The following is a 19,519-nucleotide window of genomic DNA, read 5'->3' as shown; positions in this document are numbered from 1 at the left end:
TCATGGAATAGCGACTAAGGCAGCATCCTCTGGGAGGGTGTGTGTACATACCTCTGGTCCCAGCCACTGTGTCAGGGGCCCACGGGAGCAAAGCCAGCAAACATGGAGGAAGGATTCCTAACAAAATGCCACTTTTCCAGGCCCCAGGAAGCAAGGCCATTTGTATGCACAAGCCAGAGCTGAAGAAGCACAGTGGGCGAGCGCTGCTTACAGACACATATCAGCCCTGCCAAGTGGACAGTTACAAAAATTCTGCCCTGAGAATTGCTGCGCTTTCCCTCAAATGCCAAAAGTCAGTCTGTTAAAAAAAAAAAAATCACACCCCAGGGACAGATCTGCAATCCATCTCTGACTTCATCATGTCATGTTTCCTCAGTTTACTTCCGTATTTTTTTTCCCTCGGTGCTCCCAAGGCTGGGGTCAGCTGAGCTAATGAAAAGCGAGCTGTCTCCTCTCCCTGCTCTACGCAATGGTCAAATAACAAAATGCAGGTTCTGATCCTGGCATGTTTGTTGTCGGTGATGATGTAGGAACCGATGGCCGACAGCTTCATTTTCTCTAAGCTGGGAAGGCCCTGCTGGGAGAACTGGGAAGGAAAAAGAACTTCTGATTTTTGACGAGAAGTAAAACAGTTGGATAAACATGACATGACACGGGTGCCAGAGTGCATAATGTCAGAGTGCATAAAAATGGGACGAGAGAACTCCCAGACATGGGCAGAATGCAGATAGCAGAGAGTCAGGAATACGTTCCTGGTACTGGGGAGTATTGGGATGGAGTTCTGCCAGCACAAGGAAAGGAAAGGAAAGGAAAGGAAAGGAAAGGAAAGGAAAGGAAAGGAAAGGAAAGGAAAGGAAAGGAAAGGAAAGGAAAAGAAAGGAAAGGAGATGGGAAGGGGATGGGAGGGATGGAGGGAGGGAGGAGAGGCCTTGAAAATTAAGTATCTTCTTTTTACCATTGTACTATTAAAAATAAGAGAAATCCAAAAAAATCACTAAGTAATTTAAGACCAAGGGTTGTGTGCCAGGGACATGCAGCACACAGGGTCATTATGGAAGATCTAAATTAAAATAGGAAAGGAACTGGAGCTTGTTTCTGAGAGAGTGACAGCTGAGTTGGAGCATTAAGCAAAGTGCAAAGGGCCCTAAATGGGAGAAAGGGCCTTGAAGGGACCAGACTTCCCTTCCAGCTCCTCGGAGTTAACACTGGGCAAATTATTCAAAGCAGTGTCAGCCACGCTTCCATGAGATGGAAAGGTGGCTTCTTCACCTTTGCTTCTTGAACTCTGCTTCACTCAGACAATTCATCTCAAAGAAGCAAAACAGCATCAGGCTCCGTTCCTGCTACTGGAGAAGACGGAATCCACAGTCTTCATTAATGATGCAGTTTTCTGAGTACGCCAGAATGCTGAATCACCTACTAGTTGTCAGGGTGTCTCATCTAAACAGCCTTCTCTTTCTAGCCCCTTGGAGCGGTGTTTTCGTTTAACCTTTCATAGACTGCAAACAACTCTGATACCCTGATGAAAGAACAGAAAATTATCCCGGGAAAAATGTGCAAAATGTCAGATATAATTTCAGGAGTCTCAAGGGTTCCTAGAAATTAAGAGAGTTCATGAATCCTAGATCTGGCAGCGGCAAAAAGGGACCTCAAATCAGATCTGCTCACTGGGTTTTGTGGGGGTACCACCATTACAGCTCTGGGATTCATTGCCATAGCCCACAGACCCACAACTTAGAAGGGATTCCATGACTTTTTAGCGGCTGTTTTGTAACCAGTAAACAGAGAATGAAGAAGGCTCCTGTGGTCCTCCATTTCAGAAGCTCTTACATGCCTGCTGTCTGTAGTCTTCGTGCTCCAAGGGAAAGCACACACACACACACAATGAGCCATCTCACATAATTTCAACCCATGGAAAATGAGGCCCTGTGTGCCTGTACTCCCTGCTTTCTGCCTGCCTTTGCTGTACAATGTCAGACTGACACCTTTTCTTTCCATTAATTAATTTATTTCATCAGTTTAACAGCCTGATCCCAGCCCCTTCCATCCTCTCCTCCCAGTCTTCTCCTGACACCTCCTCCCCTTCCCCTCTCTCCCGCTCCGAGAAGGGGAGATGCTCCATGTTTACCAACCCATCCTGGCACATCAAGTTGCAGCAGGACTAAGTGCATCCTCTCAGTCCTCCTGTCTCTCATCCACGGGGCAGGAGAAGAATGGCCGAGAGGATGGAAAGAAAAGAGGAAGAAGATCACAGTCCCCCTGCGGGTGTCACAGGGGACCGTCCCTTAAGAATTTGTGAAATGGCAACCAGTGGATCAGTTTGAGACACATCACATCCATGTTCCCTTGCCTCCAAGGCAGCCGTTATAGCTGGAGGGAATATCAGTTTAATTTGAGGACGAAGATCAACTGGCTCAGGGCTGGAAATCTCAACTCCCCTATTAGAAGGTCAATACAAAAGGGGTAAAATGAATGACCCTGTTGCATGCTTTCCGTATAGTCACAATGCAGCGCTCAGGATGCTTAAGCAAGGATACGGTGTGACCTCTCTTTCAGTGATGGCTGCATCAATACTGAGGTGCCGTAATCCTTAGCTGAAGGTAAGGGCTGGCAGATGTGCCTCCAGCTGGAACCCAAACCACCTTGCTGCCCACACCACCTTCAACTCTCAAAGACAGATGGTCATCTCCGGACATCACTGCAATGTCTTCTCAGAAGCTAGATCCTGCATCCGGGAGATGGAGATTTACTAACAAGGTAGAATCTTGGGCTCCAATCCAGGTCTACTGAACCCATGATCTAGATGTTGTGAATCTCAGACAATTCGTATGTACACTTTGACATTCACAATTAAGAAGGAGTTGTGGTGGGTTTTGTTGTTGTTGTTGTTGTTAGTCTGGAGTTGGGGTGGGAGGTGGTGTTGTTTTGATTTCTAGGTGAGGCCCAACACTTCAGCTTGAAGTGACCTGACGCTCACTATGTGGCCTACACAGGCTCACACTTATTAATCCCCCATATCTCAGCCTCCTGAAACCTAGGATTACAAGCGTAAGCCACCATGCCCAACTTTAAAGACATTTTATGAAGGATGAAACTCAGTCCAGACTAAGGCATTTTCTTTTCGGAGAGAAGGAACAAAAGTTAATTAGTCTGTTTCAGAGCTGAGAGTATGATTTTCAGTACACGCACAGCACCCTGAAGTTTCTCCTAAACACTGAGGAAGAACTGCTGAAAAATTGCCTCAGGCACATGGGTGTGGAGACAGGAGTAAGGTCAGTGTCCGGGGAGGCTGAAACACTGGCCCTGTGGCCAGGGAGACTTAGGACTAAAGCTGGGCGACAGCGATCGGCTGCTTGGGATTTCCTTCAGCCCACACTCCCCTAATTAGTGCCTGTGTCCTGTTTCTAGGTGACAGGCGGTGATAAAACTCAGCGATAGGGTACCCTCGCTCCATTCATCACAAGGCACGTAGGTTACAGCAGATCTAACAGAGAGGCAGACATGATATGTTGTCCGTGGAACTGTCACTTGTGATGTATGAGTTACACAAGTCGTGGTGTCTTAGGGACTCCTGTGAAGTGCCAGATCAAATAAAGCCATCAAAAACTTAGAGGAAGGAACACCAGGACTGGATTAGGCCCTGCCCACTCACTAGTGCACTGGTGGCATAGGAAGTGGAAAACAGATAGAAGCCTCACACGTTGAGATGCTGTTTTCACCGTAGGAAAATGCTATAAAATGTGGATCTGGATTCCAATCTCCAAACTTCTAAAATGTCTCAGGAGACTTTGCGTGCAACACCAGCTCAGGAGCCAACACAATTGTCACTCTTCTTTAGTTGTTCAAAACAGTTCTCTAAGTCCTTGTGCTGTCTGCAGCACAGAGTTTGTATAAACATTTTAAGATAATCCATCCTCAGTCAGTGCAGAGGCTTATGTATAGCTATGTATAGGTCAAAAAGGCATCCAGAAAAAATAAACAATGAACAACAACACAGAAAGATGCCTCAGACACTTTTTTTCTTCAAAGCTACAGATAATCTTAGGGAGAGCAACGTAAGGAGAATAAATGGCATGTGATATGACAATGGTGAGCCTCAAATAAGACAAAGCACCAGACCAAATGATACTCCAGATTCCCTACTGGATTCTGCAAAGGGGAAAATGACCCAATACCAGCCTCCGAGCATCTCTGGGATTCTGTACTCTGTACCAACTGTAGGTCTCTGGTCTTTCTAAGTTCCTTTCTACACCTTCACTAAATGGTCATGCGACCTAATGATTGTACAACTGATTTATCACACCGTAAACTGAAATGTATAAAATGGTAAAAACTGATTTAAATATATGGCAAGCTAAGGATCTAAGATAAAAATTAAAAATAGAATGTTGGGAAGGAGAGGCTCCCTTTAATTTTTTTTATCCAATTTGCTTTTGTGCAATGCTCAGAATTAAACCCAGGGCCTCACATATGCTGGCCAAGTACTCAACCACTGTGCTACACCTTTCACCCTTTTGGTCCTCTTAAATTACAGTTATCAACACATGACACTGAGGCTGACTGAGTACCCTAATAACACGCGGCCCTGAAGGGACAACCATCTCTTATCTGCTGGTTGACACACTTCCATAAGATTTCTAGCATTAAATCTGGGTTCCTATTTTAAAAACAAAATGTTGGCCAGCCTTTGGGGCGAGCAGTTAGCATCACTTTCACCAAGGGCCTGGAGAAGACAGTGGCCTTTAAGATGGACATTGAAAGTACAAAAGAAGACATTGAAGTTTCCAAACTGGCTTGATGGGCAGCCTCTCTTCCATTAGAAGCAGAGTTAATAGGGTTTTTAAGTGGGAAGCAGAACATGTTCTTGATGCCTGCCTACCTACAAAAATCATGCTGGTGTAGGACATAATAATGGCATTAATAGTCTCACTGCCCTGGGTTGTATGTCATCCACAAACTCCTGAGTTGGAATCTTAATTTCTCAGAACAGCAGTATTGAGGTATGGACCCCAGGGAGAGGCCTTCATGCTGTGGGGGACGATGCCCTCATAAACGGATTGATGCTTTTCTCAGAGGGATAGATATGCACGTGAGATTTTTTTATCCTATTTCCTCTCGGTCTTCCACCATGAGTTTTCCAAAGTCAAACTGACACCAGTCCTTTGCTCTTAGATCCTCCAGACCCCAGAGCCATAAAGCAAAATATGCACCTTTAAAAAAAAAAAAAGTTTCATTACCAAGTCTCATCTACTCTGTCATAATAGCTGAAAATGAACTAAAACATCAAGTAACTCATTCTGCTCTACCTAATATGAATCACTTTCAGTAGGCTTGGGTAATTATTAGAAAAGACTGACACTATGAGAATAGCTGCTGGCATCTAATGGATGGCATCATTGCTGTTGCTAAAACCTAGCGGTAAGAAAAACCACCCTAGAGAAAGAACACTAGGACACAGACCTTAGGAAACTGCATCAAGTTTCTGTGGTCACTCTCATCACCCTGTTCTTGTTGGGACGGTCACCCTTCATTAGTGACAGATGCTATACAGGCACATTGCTACTTGCCACTGCCACTGAGGACTAAGCCTTTTAAGTTTAGAATTTCAAATGTCTGCCTCTATTGAACCAAAATGGGGTCGCCTCCTGCACATCCTTGATTGTAGAGACAGCAGCTGTCCTAGTTGGCTTCTCAGTTGTGGCCAACACAACATGGGAGAGAAAGAGGTTATTTAGTTCATAGGTTATAGGTCCATTGTCAAAGGGAACCCAAGACACGACCTCCTGGCGGGAGCTGAAGCCAAAGCCACAGAGCAGCACTGCTCACTGGCTTGCTTCCAGGCTCGCTTCTCAGCTCCTGGTTTTCCTACAGCCAGACCCACCTACCCAGAGATGATATCACCCACGCTGGGCTACATCAATTAGCAATTAAGAGAATGTTCCAAGCACGTGCTCACAAACAGACATGACGGCGGCACTTCTTCATGTGGATACTCCCTTAACTCAAGTGTGTCACTAGACAAGCAAGCTACAGGACAAGCAGCTTGCAGTGCTATTCTTTTAAATATACAGTATGGAGGATATCAGAAAAGGCCTCAGGAAGTTTTTAATGTCTCTGTATGTCAGAAAATTAAAAAGGTGAATAAGAGAAAGCTATGCAATTTGGACCCTTTACCTACCACTGAGTTCTCACTAGTCGTGTAATTAAGAAGATGGAAAGTCACCAATTGGTGACTCAGATCCAGGGCAAAGAATTATGGGATGCTTGACTGCATCTTTCCTTCACGGATCCATTGATGCTAATAACCCTCACTGGCCTCTAGAAAGAAGAGCAACAGCACTTCTCTGTACACCTGAATCATGGACACCTGTGGGCTGCTGCTGCTGAGTACTTAACAAGTAGTCGCTGTCTGCAATACGGTGTTTCACGAGCCAGGGTGGATATGAGACTCTAGTTTCAAAACTTTAACTTAGCCAAGGAAGTACTGAGCGGTGAGTATTAGTTTGAAGAAAGGCTCAAGTTAGTCAAAATGCCAACCTGTGAGTAGATCTGGGCAGCAGTACGAGGAGGCAGCACACTCCAGGGGGAGACGGGGAGCAGGAGACACCAGAAATGATGGGGGTGTTACAGCAAGACACTCTGCACCCCAGGAAGGAGGGCGTAGGAAGGTGGCAAGGAAGCGGTGGGGATGAGGAACAGTGTGTATGCTGGACGCCAACCAAAGTGTCTGGACAGAGCATCCTCATGATACACGCATGTGTATGCAGAAGCAGCCATGTTTGGTCTCCTTTCCCTTCCCTTCTGAAGTTTCCCAGAGGAGCCCTTGAGGGACTCCATGTTGCACTGACTTAAAGTTTTCTCCCACAAGATCTATACTATCCTGTATATAACTTTCACCAACAACGAAAGGCTTCCCTGAGTTACAAACTGCTGAGCATCATAAGACAAATTAAGAAAAAATTATGGCAGGATCAACAACTGACATAATATTCTGTATATTTTACTTTCTCAAATGAAAACATCGGGGCCTAAAAAGCCAACTGGCAAAAGGTGACTGGAATTGCTTTTAACCATAATGTGTAAGCACCGTGATTTTGTTATAACCGCAACGAAATGTCGTCCTTTACAATGTTAGACCTTTAATGATGTTATTCTCAAGTACATAAGCTTGAAGAATAATGTTGAAACAAAAAAAAAATTCATTAAATGATTGAGGATATTTATTGAGATTTAAAAAATCTCATCCATTGGAATTTTTGTTATTCTAAAGCCCCATTCACCCCAAAGGTTTGTGATTTCATGATTCCCTGCACCAGCAAAGGTTCATTCTCACCAGCACTGCCAGGACATAGATCTCAAGCCATGACACAACCACAGAAGCATCAAACATCGCTAAGTGGCAGTTTAGGATGCATAAAACCTATTAAAAAAAAAAGACAAACAAAAACAGGAAAGGGGGTGTATGTAAGTCATTTTCTATATTCCAAACAACAGGCACTGCTCAAGGTTGGGGTTCTTCTTGTCCCCACATATCAGTGAAGGAGGACTCCCTCAACCCTTTACAGAAGCACTTTGCCTATAGTGTCCACAGATAGATAGTTTTTTTTAATAGTTTCACTAGGGTGTGTGTGTGTGTGTGTGTGTGTGTGTGTGTGTGTGTGTGTTTCTGCTAGGATTGTTTTGAGAGAACTCTCTAATTACAGCCCAATTAACAATCCCTGAGAGCCTCCCCCCCAGTGTAACACACAGTGGGTCCGCCAGGGCTCTGATCAGTGCTGGTGTTGCATACCTAGAACCAGTTGGGACAGCAAAGTACCAAAGTGTTGCGTGCACGCACGTCCCTCCTTGTGCTTCTCCCCATCTCACAGGCTCTGTTCAACTTGACCTCATCCCATTTTAGAAGAACAGCCTCCGCTAGTCCTGCTCGGTGCTCATTTCTAACTTCGCTGGGATGTAACATCTGTGAAAGGAGTTCAAAACTTCTGCAAATTACTTTCAAAACATACTCTGTTAGCATGACGTTGCATAATTTCAATAGCTACTTTGCAGCAGCATGCATTTTAGATTCTCTTTCTCTAAATGTCTTCCTTCTGGCTTGAGAACTCACTCCAGGTTACATTCTTGTGTTTGTGGACCTCACATCACAGTGGCTTCAGTAGGTCCATTTTAACTGCAAAAACTGAATAACCTGTGATATGAACTGAAACCAAAATTGCAATGGAGGCTCCTCCCCTCCGGGGACCATGCACCCCAAAAGCCGTGGTGATGTCTAGTTTGACTTCTTCCTTTGTATTCATTAGTGCTAAACACCAAAACAAAATCTGAGAAAAACTCTGATTTCAGTCAATAACCCTTAGAATCAGGTAGCTGAGGACACCCAGCCAGGCGACCATGCCCTATCACCTTCCTAGATGCTCCCGTTTGTGATAGCATGGGCGCCATGATCTAGTTGTGTTTGGGGATGATGTGGACAGAGAGTGGTGAGTTAGGATGCACGTCAGTGAGTGTCTGCAGGTGAGTGGCTTAGATCAGAATGAGTTTGGAGCCTCAACCTGTTCCCTGCTCTTCTGTCAAAGCGAGTTTGGTGTTGGAAAGTGCACTCCACAGAGCGAAAGCAAGAATCCTCTCCACTGGTGAGACAATTTTAGTACGTTTTTTTAAAAAAAATACTTTATTAATTTATTCATATTACATCTCAATTGTTAGCCCATCCCTCTATCCCTTGTATCCTCCCATTCCTTCCTCCCTCCAGCTTTCCTCCTACTCCCCTCCCCTATGACTGTGACTGAGGGGGACCTCCTCCCCCTGTATATGCTCATAGGGTATCAAGTCTCTTCTTGGTAGCCTGCTATCCTTCCTCTGAGTGCCACCAGGCTTTTTAATTTGAATTAATCCTTATTTTCAAAGAACACTATGTGCTTAACTAGACAATGTCTCTCTTCTCTACTATGGACCACTTGCAAAAATCAAACTCTTGAGAGACCAATCCTGAGCACTTGAAGTCCAGCCTAAGCATTAAGAACCTTAGCAGAGACGTTGAGGGCTCAGGTGAGCCTGCACCAGATTTTCCTTTGAAAGCTTCCAGAACATACTTAATTTTTCTCGGCAACTTCAGTACACTGCGTGGCACTCTCAGTCCATTCTGTTGGTGGGTTTGATGAACAAGACATTCGTGATTACTCGTTCCAAGTGTCTCCTCCTGCCCAGCACCACATCCCAAGGTTCATTATCTGCTGTGTGTAGCATTATCTGTCGTTGCCTCAATCATCCCATCCATAAAATGGAGGTAATGATTCCTGCCCTCATTTACCTTGGACAAATACTGCTGGGGAAATGAACATATAAATTAAATAGCTTGCTGCTCTTCGGAAGAAAGTTGCCTTAGAAACACAGGCTTATTATTTCTCCATAGAAAGAGCTAAGTATACTAGAGTTTTCACAATGTTGCTGGCTGTGATTTTGCTCTTTTTAACCCTAGGCTGAAGGACTACATTAATTCCAGTCCCTAGGTGAACCTTTTATTCCATTTTCCACAGGAGGGAAAAAAAAAAGTTACTTTGCAAAGAAACGAAAGAAAGGGGGAAAAATGCAGAATTCCCAAACCTCATTTACGGAACATTCTGTTCTCCAAATTACAACGCAGCAAGCAGGCGAGTGGGAAGTTTTAGAACCCTGCATCCAAGCCGGTTTCCACACAGCACCCGCTAATACAAAATGGCTTTAATTACTTTAATATAAATCCTGGAAATGTGCAGATGGATTGTAATAATTATGCAAAACTGCGATGGTCCTTTATAGAAACACAGATCTTGCTAGCTAAAAGAAAATGAAAGGAACACAAGTTCAACACAATATGTCAGGAAGCGCATCTCCTAAGAAGTCCTGTATTTCAAATGCCGAGCTGTACGTTTCCTCTGATGTGGCAGTTGTTATGGAAACTGTGCTTTTTGATTGAATACCAGAATAAATACCTACCTAAAATCAGCATGATGGGCTATTGCATAAATTAAGATCTCCCCAAGACAACAAAAACTAGAAGTTCTTCCTTGAGATAAATTCGAAAACGTGTGTGTATGTGCTTGTGTGTGCATGGGTGTGTGTGTGTGTGTGTGTGTGTGTGTACATGTATGAGATCTAACATGAGCTTAAGTGTTTCAGAATTGAATTTCCTTCCTTACCTGGAGCACAGAGATCTGCTTCACACTGCATGAGAATGACAGTGCTTTATCTCCCAGACACACTCAGTGACACCCTTGTTCACTTCAGGCTTAGCAAGTGAAAAGATCTGATGCTTTGCCAAAAAAAAAAAAAAGATCATCTTTTTAAAAATTAAGAGTCACACTCTTCTACTTTCCTCCTAAATTAGCAGAGAAGAATACTTGCGAGATGAACGTGGAGCTATTATAGTTGTGATTTTTAAATCAAGTGGGTCATATATATAAGAGTGGAAAATCCCCAGGCATGACGGAAAGGTCAGTCAAACGTGGTTTTTATATTTTTTTAAGTGTGGTATTACACTGTTGTTGGTTTCAATTCAGATAAGCAGCCTTTCATAAATCATAACGTAAATACTTCTATCTTCCCATGTACGCATCATTCAGCCATTTGCTGACTTAATTAAAGGATTGCTCTAGAAAATATGAACTAAAACATATTGACGCTTGCTTCCCCCTTTTCCTTCTGCACAGGTGATATGGGAGAAAGCCAGTGCAACAGGCACCATCTTACAAACTTCCCCATAATGGGCATGCATTCGCCCATTGGATCAACATCTTTCAATTTATTAGCATGACAAAGGACACAATTATTTTGGATATGCCTGAATGCAATTTTCATTAACTTTGCAATGATTTATTAACAAAAGTGTCAGGAATGTAATAAAAGCAGCAGGACTCCTTAAAATGCCAAAATAAAAAAAAAAAAATGAAGAATACGGCAGAATTTCCCAACTCGCCTTACGGCATCAGGTCAATAAGGTTGCCTGATTCCATCAAAAGCATCGGCATGGTGAGTGAACTCTGCAATTAACAAAGACTAAGCACAAAAAATGCTAATATCTCATTTGAATGTAATTATGCACAGATTACTGTTCACTGGAACAAGAAAAGGGATTTTAATTGTCATCCAAAGTTACACACAAACCAACCCTAGATTCTTGTTAACTTTTTTTTTTTTAAGTTGGGGAGTTCATGTGAGAATAAAGCAGGCAATTCACAATTCTTATGTTCAGGGACATTGTAAAAGGCAATGTCTTTGTTTAAGAGATACAACTTGCAAAGTTTTAAAATAGCATCATTTCATGTATATTGGCAAGGTTAGTTTGTAATAAGTTTCACCATCGTTTGCATTTTAATACTATTTGATCTCATTTACATGTTTAAATTTGTTCCTGTAATAAAATTCATTAGTATGTTTATCATAACTACATAATGAATATAGCCCTTATGTAAAATAAAAAATTGAAAGTACATTAGAGACATTACAAGCTGTTTGAAATTACTGTGCTTTGCATATTATACCTTATTAATTAAATTATAAATTATTTATTTATGTTATTTCTTTAATCAGGGGCAAGCACTAGAACAATATTATATTAGTATAAGAAACACAACACAACTCAAAGCTAAATCACATGTGGACCAATTTTCCATACAGAGGCACACAGATCCATTTTGCCTTGGGGTAGCAAATGCCACTCCCCCTGCTGTGCATCAAGGGCTGCAAGAGAGCTGTTAAAAGGAGACTGAGCAGGGAGGAAATCAGTGTTTCCTGTGCAAGTTAAAAACTTCTCTTGTTAGTATAATGTCTGCCTTTGCCTTCTCCTTTTATTAGTATAATTAGATCAGATATGCAGATGGAAGCAAAGAGCAAGTCATTATAGGAGTTAATGCCATGTCCCTTTTATTTGGAGTCCATGGGTAAGAAAAAAGTAATCTGTTCTATTTTCTCCATTTTTCTTCCGATTTCCTTTGTCAGCAGTGCTGCAGACTATGGGAGAGTGAAGTGAGGGAGCGAGAAAGGAGAGCAGAAGACAGAGAAAGAAAGGGGAAAGGGAGTAAATTAGACAGGGAATGGGGGCAGAAGCCTATATTTTGGGTAATAGCGCTAACTTAATTTTCTTTTTTCTCATTCCCTTAATTCATCCTTAAAATGTAGATTTAGCTGCTATGGTGGCTCATACTTAGCGATGTCAGCGCTCACAAGACAGAGGATCTCCAGCCCCAACCTATCCTGAGAGACACAGGGAAACCCTGGCCCAGAAAAAGAAGCAACCACAGAAATCATTTAAATGTGTGCAAACGATCAGCCATCTCTTTCCACTTTTGCAGATCTCGGAGGTCCATTTCCTAAGCAGGTTTGGAAATCCTTGTTCAAAAGATGATTTGACCAAGACTTGGCCTCCGTCTGTACTTAGGCCAGGTTTGATCATTTTGATGAGTGCTTCCTTTGGTCTACACATCAAGCAGGCAGATCTTTGGATAGGCCCTTCAGACTTTAAAGAATCATAGATGGAGGGACCAGGAAAGAGAAAGATCATTCAGGGAGCTGTCTGCTGGGGAAGGTGAAGGCCTCTTGTCAACAAGGTCTAGATTTTAATCCAAACACAGGTAATCCCAACTCACATGGTTCTACAGTTGTTTGGGTAAACACGTAACAGGTTCACGATGTAGTGTCTGTTCAGTAAATATCAATTCTCATGCAACTTTAATGATGCAAGAGCAAGATGGAACATTATACACACCCTCTTAGCACTCCGCAAGCCTGTGTGACACCCTAAAGCTCATTCCTATAGATGGCTGTCTGGGACGTAGAGAAGCACTGGTTGAGTGCTAGAAACGCTACCGTGTAAAGCTAATAAGGCATTCTAAAACCAATACGTGGTAAATAGGAGCATTTCTTAATTCTTAGATTTAATTTTATAGCTTCCATGATTTTTTGGTTGGTATGCAATTCCCCCACTTAATACAGTCCATACATTTTGATAAATGCCAAAAGAGAAGCCAGGGAAAACTGTGGCAATGGTGTAAAGAGCATGGTGAGGAAGGTCCTCTGCTATGAGGTTTGACTTTCAAGTCCAACAGGGTCTCTGGCAAAATCAGTGGCCTCAGACCTAGCCATGCTCACCCCTGTGACACTCAGCTAACACATCCTTCTGAGTTCTTTGCCATAAGACAGAGCCAGAGGAGCCAAGTTGCAGAAAGCTTGCTATTGGATACATAGACCTGGTAGGCTCTTTTTCCATGGCTAGTCTCTACGAATGGTCCTTCCTACATACTGTGTTCTCTATCTCTCTGTCCTTCTATGGGAAGTAACCAGCTGGGAACCTTCAGGAGTCAAGGTAGGAAGGACCACTACACGGGTTCTTTCTACTGTGTTGTGCCTGGAGAATTTATACTCCCGTTATAACTATTACTCTATTTTTACTAGAACAGTGCTATAAAGAAAAGTGAGGAACTTTTGTTTTCTGTGAAAGTTCTTTTGACTAAAAATGAAATTCCCAATATAATTACTTTGACGAATGTGAGAAAAGAAATGTCCAGAAATCATTTTTTTATTTAAGTGGAATGTGGCATAGACAAGAGAGTCCTGGAAGACCCTTTTGATTGGACTTTTCTCTAGAAGTGTATGTTTTATAACATAATATATGGCTACAAAAGCCCTTGAATATATATTATGTTCCAAGTAGTGCTCTGTGCAAAACAGGGCAGGAAACCAACACAGCTTCTTGAAGAAATAAACCGTGAATAGAGATGATCATTACAAAGAAATTAGATTTTCCCAACAAAAGGTTTCTATGGGAAGCACGTTTCCTAAGGGCAAATTTCCAGTCAAAATGCTTCATTAACAAATAATCACTGCACCCCCACCTCTGTGCTATTTCTGAACCCAGAGAGAGTGAGTGAGCTCCATGTGAAGATAGATTTGGGCTCTGAATAAAGGGGAAAAAAGGAAGTGGAGAGGCCCTGGCCACTCAGGACAAGACAGGAAGTGACATCAAGAAGGAAGGGGGGGTGGGCCTGCCCAATTATGCTAAGAAAGGAAGTGATATCAAGAGGAGAGCCGAGCAGAATTGTATTATAATTCTAAAGATTCAGGAGGTGAAAAAAGGACCTGGATATGGTGGCTTGTGCCATTGATCCCAGCACCGAGAGGCAGAGGCCATCAAATATCTGAGTTTGAGGCCACCCTGGGCTACATAGCAAGCTGTGGCAATGAGGACTACATAGTGAGACTCTGTCTCAAAACAGAAGGGGGTGGGGTGGGATAAAAAGTATAAACCCCTTCAGAGGTCTAGAATTTGATCAGAAAAAAATTTTTAATCTTAAAGTATTAGCTATCCATAGTGTTTGTAGCATATGAAGGCAAATTGTGAGACTGTAAAGATGAAGTAAACTGCTGCTCTTGAGTTTCCAGTGACCTGTTACCCAGGGTGATTATATGATCCAACTCCCACAATCAGATGGTTTGCTTTCTTTGGCTTGGTGATTTGTATTTGGGAGACAGGGTCTCACTATGGCTATGTCTAGGCTGGTCTTGAACCTATTACCCATATATCCCAGTCTTTCAAATGCTGCAATGAAAGGCATGCACCACCTGTCCCAAAAAACCTAGTCAGGTAGCCTATTAATACATACTGAAGATAACTCTCACAGCATAAGTACTAGGAAGAGAAAAATGGAAAGGCTTTGGCTTGATTCAAGAGAAAGGGTCTTATGAAACTTTTTAAGCTTCGGTGTAGAGCCTATAGCCTACATGAAGAAAACAGGTAATCGTGTGCACATAGTAAGTAATGTAACACCTTAAGCTTTTCACTAGCTACTTAAAATGGCTTGGAATTTTGTATTAGAAGTGTAAAAAAAATCCTGAGGAAGGCAGGACAACTTGTGTTTGTCAGTCTGTAACAAGTGATCTCAATGCCCCAATACCGCACCCCCACTTACACACACACACACACACACACACACGCACACACGCACGCACGCACGCAGGCGCTGATACTTTCTCATAACTTCCCACGTCCAGTTGAGCCCTTCCACAAAGTGCCAGCCTAGTGGGTCTGCTGAGCTCCCAGCTCATTCTTTATTGGAAGCCCCAACAGTCTTACAAACCTGAACACATATCATGCCTCCCCACACTCCTGCTTAGCAAAGAGAAACTCCATGCTTTCCGTTCTTAAGCCCCAAAGCAGTGTCTTCCCTGTGTCTTTCCTCTTTCACACTCCACATCTGACCCAACAGAGGGTCTGGACATCTCCCCCACTGCAGCATCTGGAACTCCTTTTTAAGACAAATCTTACTTGTGCCACTCTCCTCACAACAGTCAGCCACATTCAAACAGAAACCAAACTCCCCGCAACAAGCCACAGTTCCTTACGGTCTGCTCTCAGTTCCCTCTCTTCCTTTACTCTCCAGCCAACATCGTCTCCACCCACACTGGTCCCTGCAACCTTTTAAATCAGTGTCAGCCACGGTGCTATGTCAGGACTCCTGCACCTCCTGCTCTCCTTCCCCACTGAGGGTCTTCCCTCAGGATAGCGTCGCCTTGACAATCCCTTCCTTCCGCCTTTGCTCTTCTCCGTAGGCCATATCCATTGTAATTGTTTTGCCTGTCTACCCCTATTTAAATGCAAGCCATTTGAAAATTTGTTTTTCTAATTGTTCTCCGCACTAAAAACTTGACTTCCCAGAGTCAAGAAGCTCAAAATTATTGGTTAATATACGTTCTCAAGAGGACCACTTTAAGAAGAAAAAAAAAACCCTCAGGCTCAGAAAGAATAATCAATATGCCATGTAAGAAAGGTAGGAAGAAATCACAGATCTGGGTGTGGTGGTAGATTCCATTAATCCTAGCACTCAAGGAACATAGGCAGCTAGATCTCTGTGATTTTGAGACCAGCCTTATCTATATAGTGAGTTCCAGACCAGCCAGAGCTATGCAATGAAATTCTCTTTCAATGATGATGATGATGATGATAAATAAAATTATTGTTATTATTATTATACCAAATTATTAGTATTATTATTTTGTATTTTTAAAAGCATATACATAATAAAATAGCAGTGGATCTTCTTGGATGTTTAACTGTTTCCATCATACAACTGGCTGACATAAAACATTCCACACATTAGCTACTTAAAGCTTTCCTGGACTTTAAAGTATGACATGACTTAAATATTATTCTGTTGTTTTTAACCTCTTTATCTAATCCATTTTGTTGTGTGCCACTGGTCTTGCTTGAGTTCATAAACTATTGTATGTAACAACTAGAATAACATTAAATTAAATTTTAAAAAGCACTTCCTTCAGCTTTTAAATAACATTCAACCAAGAATAGAATTACTTATGCAAAGCGATCCCTTCAATTCATGCCCTAAAAGAAAAGCATAGAAAAATATTTTTAGGATTCCTCATAATTCAAATTTTTCCTAATCTCCCTATACAAGTGTAATCCATTTATCCTCTAACAATCACACTGAAAGAAAGTCAGGAGAGCTGTTCCAAAGACAAGGAAGAAAAAAATGAAGGGGAAAGAAGAATTAGAAAGCTGAAAGAGAGAGAAGGAAAGAAAGAAAGAAAGAAAGAAAGAAAGAAAGAAAGAAAGAAAGAAAAAGAAAGAATAAATCGGGAAAGAACGTGAGAAGGCCAGGGAGCTCCACATGGGAGCTGGGGTGACAGACCAGGAAAATTCCAGCTCCAGGTTACTCAACATGCTGAACTCCTCAGGGACAAGTCATGCATGTGGTGCACACACATGCATGCAGATAAACACACACACACACACACACACACACACACACACACAAAATGTATCTAGAAACCAAGCAAATGGAGAATGTTCTTCTTTAAGGCTGAACAAGACGGATCACCCCTGTAATTCCAGCACCCAGGTAGGAGCAGGAGAGTGATTAGTCTAAGGTCATGTTTGGCTACCTTGTAAGTCTGAGGACAGCCTGGGTTATATGACATCCTCTCTCCCTCCTTAAAAATAAAGTTAAAAGTAAAATGAAAGTTACACTCCACAAAGGCATAATAATTATTCTTATTCAAATCTGTCTTAGCAATCTAGAAATATTCTAATGTGCTTTTCACATCATCCTGGGAAGTTTTATAAACTATCCTTCAACCCAGAGAACAGTCTATAGCTGAGATTCATGTAGAGAACACATGAAGAGCCAAGCATTCAGACTCCATGTCCACAGAAATAAGAAAGACGGCGATGCTGACATGTCAGGTACTCTTGAACCTCTGATGATGTCCACTGACTTATGATTCTGGAATTGGCATCCTTTCTTATTACTAGCTTTTTGCATATTATTCTGTGGAAAGATGCATCCTGTTAAGTTTAGAAATGGAATTCCATATACCTGGATATTTAAATAAAATTCAAGATAATAGTTGGGCTAGAGATGGATTATTGAGTATAGTACAGGGAGGTAGAGGGTTAAGAAGGCTAAAGTACTACCCACCAAAAAGTAAATTTTATATATTGAAAAGGGAAATGCAAAAGTGGAATAAGTGCTGTTAATGTCTACCAATGAAGCAGAGTATGTGGGAAAGCCCTGTGCAGTGGGTAGGCGTAGGTCAAGGCATGGGGATGTGTGTGCAGTACTGTCTTCCTCTAGAAGAGGCAGTTGCTTCTAAGGTAAGAAACACTGACGTAACGGCATACATACCAGCAGTTACAGTAACATCCACCATCATAGCAAGGCTCCAAGTCAATAACAGCTCACAATGCTGGAAAATCTGACAATGATTTTTCTTCACTTTTGTGTAGTATTAGGGGTTGAACTTAGGAGCTCTAAGTGCTCTACCACCACCTACTTGAGAGTCATCTTTTCTATGTTTTGACTTTGAAACAAGGTCTCAGTATAGTCCAATCTTTAAATTTGCCTTTCTTCTGCCACAGCATATAAAATAGCTGGTATTACAGGCCAGCAATTATTTCTCAATCCACAAACCAGAAAAGAAGGAAGGAGGGAGGGAGGAAGGAAGGAAGGGAAAGAGGGAGGGAGGGAAAGAAGGAAAGAAGAGAGAAAGAAAGGTAAATGAAAATTTGTCCTTTCCAATTCATTCCATTTCCTTCTTAATGACCTCACACTCCTGCTGCACACAGTGTGAACTAGGGACCTCACACTCCTGCTGCACACAGTGTGAACTAGGGACCTCACACTCCTGCTGCACACTGTGTGAACTAGGGACCTCACACTCCTGCTGCACACTGTGTGAACTAGGGAACCTCACACTCCTGCTGCACACTGTGTGAACTAGGGACCTCATACTCTTGCTGCACACAGTGTGAACTAGAGACCTCACACTTTTGCTGCACACAGTGTGAACTAGGGTCCTCACACTCCTGCTGCTCACACTGTGAACTAGGGACGTCACACTCTTGCTGCACACTGTGTGAACTAGGGACCTCACACTTTTGCTACACACAGTGTGAACTAGGGACCTCATACTTTTGCTGCACACTGTGTGAACTAGGGACCTCACACTCCTGCTGCACACAGTGTGAACTAGGGACCTCATACTCCTGCTGCACACTGTGTGAACTAGGGACCTCACACTCCTACTGCACACTGTGTGAACTAGTGACCTCATACTCCTGCTGCACCCAGTGTGAACTAGGGACCTCATACTCCTGCTGCACACAGTGTGAACTAGAGGCCTCACACTTTTGCTGCACACAGTGTGAACTAGGGACCTCACACTCTTGCTTCCCCTGGGAGCTTGTGAGACAGGGATTCTCAGCAGGCCACCTCAGACCTACTGAGGACAATTGCATTTTATCAAGATTCATTGGTACATAAGTCCTCGGAGCACTTATGTAAAGTATCTTGAAATGCTTTTTTAAAAAGTTTTAAGAGTTAAAGCACTGTTGAACCACCTCACAGTGATTGGCCATAGCAATACTAGTCTATCTACAGAAGCCCTTTCTCCTGGGGACCCTTCTTATCTGACTTTTCACTTCCTATTGGGAGTGCAGGCAAATAGCCTTCATCACACAGCCAAGACTTCTTAGACACTGACTCAAACTAATCAGAAAGCAATGTTCCTTTTTTTCCCTCTTAGCTCTGTCAGGAGCAGTGCCATTATCACCTGAAGAAAAATAATTTCACTCTCAAGTCTAACATTTAAATGATATAAGATTCCAGTTTAATTAGGACAACAATGTAAAGCCAGCTAAATAAAAAGCAAGAACAATTTTCTAATGGATTTAAATTACGAGCTTGTGACAGACTATGACAGATGACATATTTACTTTTCATGGGAGCTAACCGAATACCTTAGATAAAATGTGAGCTAAAAAAATAACAAATTTGGAATTAATTAATCCATTGACAATTTAAAACAACTAACTTTTTCTTATAAAGAAAAATACATCTGTAAAGCCAGTTAGTTCAAATAACAAAATTCAGCATATTATTGGAACTTAGTACCAAGTTGGAAATTTGATCTTTCTCCAGAAATATTGACAGCATATTGAAGAAGCTGTAATCGGAATTAGCTGAGAGCT

The sequence above is a fragment of the Acomys russatus genome, chromosome 22 (assembly GCF_903995435.1).
Source record: "Acomys russatus chromosome 22, mAcoRus1.1, whole genome shotgun sequence".
Lineage (NCBI taxonomy): Eukaryota > Metazoa > Chordata > Mammalia > Rodentia > Muridae > Acomys > Acomys russatus.
The sequence above is the reverse complement of the archived record's forward strand: the minus strand, read 5'-3'. Positions refer to the sequence as shown.